The sequence below is a fragment of the Tenrec ecaudatus genome, chromosome 12 (assembly GCF_050624435.1).
Source record: "Tenrec ecaudatus isolate mTenEca1 chromosome 12, mTenEca1.hap1, whole genome shotgun sequence".
NCBI lineage: Eukaryota > Metazoa > Chordata > Mammalia > Afrosoricida > Tenrecidae > Tenrec > Tenrec ecaudatus.
Window position 1 is genome coordinate 20,881,721 of NC_134541.1, and position 5,751 is coordinate 20,887,471.

The following is a 5,751-nucleotide window of genomic DNA, read 5'->3' on the forward strand; positions in this document are numbered from 1 at the left end:
ACTTGGGGTTAGGCAATGGGGGGCAGTACAGGAAGTCCTTGGTGCCCATGCTACAGTTTCTCCAGTCTTTGTACAGGCTTTATAAATCCCTAAGGGAGACTTAAGCCCTGAGTTGTTCATCACAAGTGGGAGAAAGATGTGGCAGTCTGCTTCCGTAAAGATTCCTTCCCTAAAAACCCCATGGGCACTTCGCTTTTCCATGGAGCTGTTAAGATTCAGAAACAACTCGATAGCAATGGGTGTAATAGACACTGGCAACCCTCCTGGGTAAAGACGAGACTTGTGCAGAACAGGCGGCTCCATTTGTTCCCCGAGACTTGGCCCAAGGGACAGTTCCTGTCTCGAGGGCAGCATGGTCTGGTCAGCACAGGGTATCTTGGGGCTTGTGTGTATCACTCACTTGCCCTCTGTCCCAGGGAGCTAGGTCAAGGTGCATGGGAGCTGTTCCAACTGAGGCTGCCCGAGATCCCATCCGTCCCATGGGACCAAGCTGGGACTTGAACCCAGGAGCACACCATCTGTGAGCAGCACCCAGGCCTGCAGGGTGTCCGTTTGGGATGCTCTAGCTCTGGTGGCCTCCAGTGTGGGAGCTGTGCCTCAGAGACAGAACCGAGTGAAGAAGTTGCCCTTGGGAAATGGGAGCTCCTGGACACAAACCACACCTGTGGGAAAGGTGCTTCCTCCCTTGACGTCAGGCTTTAAACCGGGCCCCGAGCAGAGTGGCTGCTGCTGTGCCCTGGGAACCACAGGCGGCCAGCTTGCCCAGGTCAGACATGGGGCTCCCCTGGCCCAGCGACGGGCAGCTTGGTTCCAGACTACTCTGGGCTTCTCATCCTGCAGCTTCATGGCCAGCCTCGTGACCCAGACTCTGCAGCTGGGAATACACCACTGCCCACCGCAATGAAATCCATTCCGAGTCACAGGGACCCTATAGGACAGGGCAGAACTGCTCCATGGGGTTTCCAAGCCTGTGAATCTCCAAGGGAGCAGACAGCCTCATCTTTCTCTTGCAGAGTGGCTTATGGGTTTAGACCGCCAACTCTGGTTAGCCACCCAACCCTTGCAGCCCGGTGTTCCCATGAGACCAGTCTGGAAGGGGAGGCTAACCCTGATACGTCCTGGAGGACCCAGAGTAGAACTAGAAGGGGATGAGGAACATGGGTTCCTAGAAAGGGAGAGGGAGCTTCCTTGGGCAGAGAGGGAGCGGCATCTCTAAACTTCAAGCCTCACCCGCCTCCTCTGAACGCTTATCTGTCAGGTCAGGATTGTTGGGGCTGATGGAAATGATCGACGTTTTCGTGGGTCACCCATAGCTGTTACTGACATATTATTGCTCCTAAGAAGAGGTGAGTTGTATGAGCCCCTAATAAAACGTTCAATAAATAATTTTTTTTTAAACCACCAAAAAGAAGAGGCGAGGATTACCCATGTCCTTGGGAAACCCACTGCCATCCAGTCAGTCCCAACTCAACCGCAGCCCTGTAGAGCGACGTAGCACTGTTCTCAGCATACCAGAGCAGAGTCGCATCATGGTCCCGTACAGCAAGCAGCTAGTGAGTTTGAATTGCCAGCCTTCTGGTTAGCAGCCCAGTCAGTGTTTACCCAGCAGTGCCACCAGCACCTCCTGACCAGTTCTCTGTGCAGAGGAAATCAAGGCCAGGAAGGACTGAGGAGATGGAACAATAGAAAGGAGCAAGAAAGCTCTCAAGGCAAGTGCACCGTGGGCCTTGTTTGGGGGCTCAGAGTGCTGCAGGAAGCAGGCTTCCCAGGCTGGTCCTCTGCCCTGCACAAGAGGCACACCAGGCCAGTGGCTGGGCTCGGACTCCCAGTGTGTGAGGCCTCCCTCAATGCCTGGGTGTCAGATTTACAGGGGGAGAAGCCCGTTTAAATTTGACATGATACTTTATTTCTTAGTATAAATAGATCCCCTGTCATATTTGGCACATATTAATATTATATTTTAAAATGTAGTTCCTGTGTCAGATTTAACTGGGCATTGGGTATTTTCTCTGGCCACATTTACAAGGCACTTCTGTGCTGGCCTTATTCTACGTGCCTTATGGTTGGTTAGACCCTCAGTAACTAGATACTGTTGTTGGCTGTTTAATACACATGAGCGGACCTAGCCAATAGGGTAGCCAGGATGCGCTCTTTAGCCTGAGTCTTGGAGGCCGCGGGCCTTCCCGCTCCATTTTAATCAAGCAGCATTAAGCACCAATGGCAAGTGAGGGATGGGGCTGCCCTTGGGGAAAAACTCTTGCCTTCTGCCCCTGCTGTGCTGAAGGGGGGTGGGGGGACGGCCTCTGGGGTCCACCAGCCCAGGGCGCATCTGCTTGGGCAGGTGGAAGAGGTGGCAGGTCGCTCAAGTCACGCTCCTGAGCCTGAGAGCAGTAGGAGATGGGCTCTCCTGATAACAAGCCAGCGATGCCAGCACTGACCTGCAGCCAGAAACCATGAATCGTAATCTGGGAGATGGCCATCCAGCCTGCTGCTGCAAAAAGGGCCCTTCTGTGCCCCTGGGGTGTCCTGGATGGCCCAGCCAACCAGGGGCTGCAGCCGCACACCTGCCTCGGCTGCCAACATCCAGTCCGCGCGCACGGGCACAAGGCAGCGAGGAAAGTGCTCTGGCTGCCCATCTCTGCTGGTCAGTGCCAGGCCTGGCCTAGCTCTTCAGAGGAGGGGCAGCAGGCACAGGTCAGTTGTCATCTGACTTTGGTAACATAGCTCAGAGGGGGCTCAGCCTCTAAACTTGCAAATCTTCCAGCCTTGGCTTTGAACATGAAACTTCAAGCTCACTCTGCCCTCTTCCTACAGCTTAGTCAGCAACCTGACTTCTACCACCACCCTGCTTCTGTGCAGTTTACAACTGTGAATGGATTTTCTATTGTCAAATGGTTGCAGTGGGGGGGGGGTGGAATTCGAAAGGACGCCATGTACATGACTTAGGAAACTTGCCACATTCAAAGCCGGGTTCTGGCTGTTCTCGCTAGGATAGCAGAATGGAGCTGTTGCCCAAAGGACCTTAAGACTGGAAAAGCCTGAAATACTGTCCATTCCGGTCCTTGAGAGAAAGTGTTTCCAGTCCCTGCCCTGGAGCATCCTCTAGATTCACAGATTGAGTACAAAAAACTAAGTGAAGTATTCTTAGGTTAATGATGGTGGTGCGTGTCGGCGGCCAGCAACATGCAGAGAGTCACCTCTTCTAAGACACAACCAACTTCAGAGACACTGGACTGAACTGTAGGCATGCCTCCCAAGGGGCTGCCTCCAAGCCTTTGAAGGAGAAATGGACGCTGCCTTGCCCTGTTTGAGAGCAGAAGAGGTGGGGCGATGGAAGATGCTGGCAGAGCAAGGAAGCCAGGAGGAATGGCAGAGGGAGACCTCAGACCCAGATGAGGACTAGAGTGGGGGAAGGGCCTGCTGAGAGGCCTCCCTCCCTGTCAGGTGAGCCCAGACTGGCCCAATATCGGGTGGTGGTCAGAGGAAGCAGCAAACGGAGGCCACATCTGGTGTACTGGCCCCGGCTGTAGATGCCACATCCTAGGAAGGTGGACTCGGGAGAACAAGACAGAGCTAGCTGGGGTGGTGTGCAGGGAGGGAGGGAGGGAAGGCCAGTCTCCCCCCTCCCACACCCTCATAGGCCCCACACCACACCCACCTTTAACCCTGGCATGGAGCAGGGAGCAGGCATCCTTGAGGCTCTGGGCCTCAGGGACCAGCCTCTTCTGCATTCTCCCAGGCTGTGCTGAGGGGGATGGGGGGGGGACCCTGGAACCTGGGTGTGGGACAAGATCAACTCAAGAAATGGTGACCATGCCCTCTACTCGCCAGGCGGAGGGCCTTGTGACGTTGACTGGGCTGCTGGGATGGCAGTTGCTGTGTGTGGGCCCTGCACCCTCCGGGAGGAGATGGCAGCAGTGCAGGAAGATGAGAGGAAGCGCCAAGATCTGCAGGAAGACCAGTGTGTTTGACCTCAGCCCCAGTGGGCACGATCATAGAAGGCGTCTGTGAAGATGAACAAGGCAAGCAGCACTTGCCTGCCACCCCTTCCTGGGGAGGGGGCGTTACTGTGGGTGACGGGAGGCTCTGGGTGGGATATTGAAAGTCTACCCAGAGGTCTTCTTGCAAACATTGACACCCCTGGGTCACCCAGAGAGTGGGTTGCCCTGAGCTGGAGTTGGCGCTGTGGTGGCTGGCTTAGCAGCAGGAAGAGAGCAACTTGTACCGTCGCTCACATTCTGGGGACAGGCTGGAGTGCCAAAGGCATTGGTCCCTGCCTGGATGTCTGCACCATCAACGGATCCCTGCTGGGTAGTGGTCACGCACTCGGCTGCCAACCACAAGGACAGTAGTTTGAAACCACCAGCCACTCCTCAGGATAAAGACAGGGCTTTCTACTCCGAAACTCAGGGACATTTCTACCCTGCCCTGTCAGATCAGTAAGAGTCAGAATTGGCTTGATGGCAGTGAGTTTGGTTTGGGTTTGGAAGGCTACACCCACAGGGAACCAGAAATCAGGTAACCTCAGTGGTTCCTGGGCTCTCTTCAAGTCCTAGCCGTCTGCTGCCTCCTGACCAGACCAACAGGTGACAAGAATGGGAACACACTCGGCAAGCAGTGGGAGGGAGGTGGCCATCCTTTCCACTCCCTCCACCCCCTACCTATCACTGTGCCCAGCAGGACCCAGGGAAGATGCCAGAGTTGGAGGTCAATGTGATGCCGGCTGGCCGTTGTTAGGGCATTGAGAGTTAACACTCCACCCTGGGATGGGCTGGGGTGGGGGTGGGGCTGCCCAGGAAGATGCCGCAGGTAGCTGCCAGACTCTGCCCAGACAGTGGGAGGCTGCACGGAGTCTCATTGGGCCCCTACATGGCTCCCCTCGGGATGCATGGCTCTACTCTAACACCCCCTCAGGATGACCGTACCCTCAGAGAAGCCCCGGGATGTTCCAGAGTGGGCCAGCTCACGCAGCCACCCTCCTGGCAGGAGAGGAGAGAGGATTAGGTGGCTCAAGAGGTGTTAAGCTGTGCTCAGGCTCTGCCTTCAAAGGCTCTAGAACCACCCACCCTGCCCGTCCCCACTGCAGCTCTGATCCAACCTTTCCCATTCAGCACCTCTAAACTTTCCAGGCCAGCAAAAAACTGGGAAGACCACCAAGGTGAGGTTCCTTTGGGGGTGGGCGATGGGGGTCTCCAACAAGGCCCCAACCCCTGGGACCCACAGGTTGGAGGGCCCTGCTGCCGCGTCCCCAGCCCCCTGCCAGGGTGGCATGTATGTCAGGAAAGGGACCTTCCTGGCAGCCCTCCTCTCTCACCGTGCTGGTCTTAGAGAGCAGCTAAGAGAGATGAGGAGGGTTGGGAAATGGCCCTAGAGACCCCTTCTCTCCCAGTCCAGTTGGGGTAATAAGTATCCAGTGTGTAGAGGGCATGGAGAGGCAGCCCCCCACTCCATCTGTTCAGTGGAGTTTCTGCTGTCTGCTCCCTGTGCTCCCTCCCAGCTTGGCCACCCTGGACAGGAGACCCTAAGGTGCTGCACCCCCTCCTGGGCCAGGGCACCCTCAGATTAAGCCCCGCACCTCCTACAGCCTGAAGGTTCAGGAAGATTCGTAGCCCCCTGCCAACACCACTCCAGTTAAACCTGGCACCCCTACAGGCCCGAGGAGGAGGGGCCACAGGGCCAGGCCCCCCGGTCCCTGACAAGAACCAGGGTGAAAAAAAAGTAAGTGTCCACGGGAACATGGTCTGGTCAGCT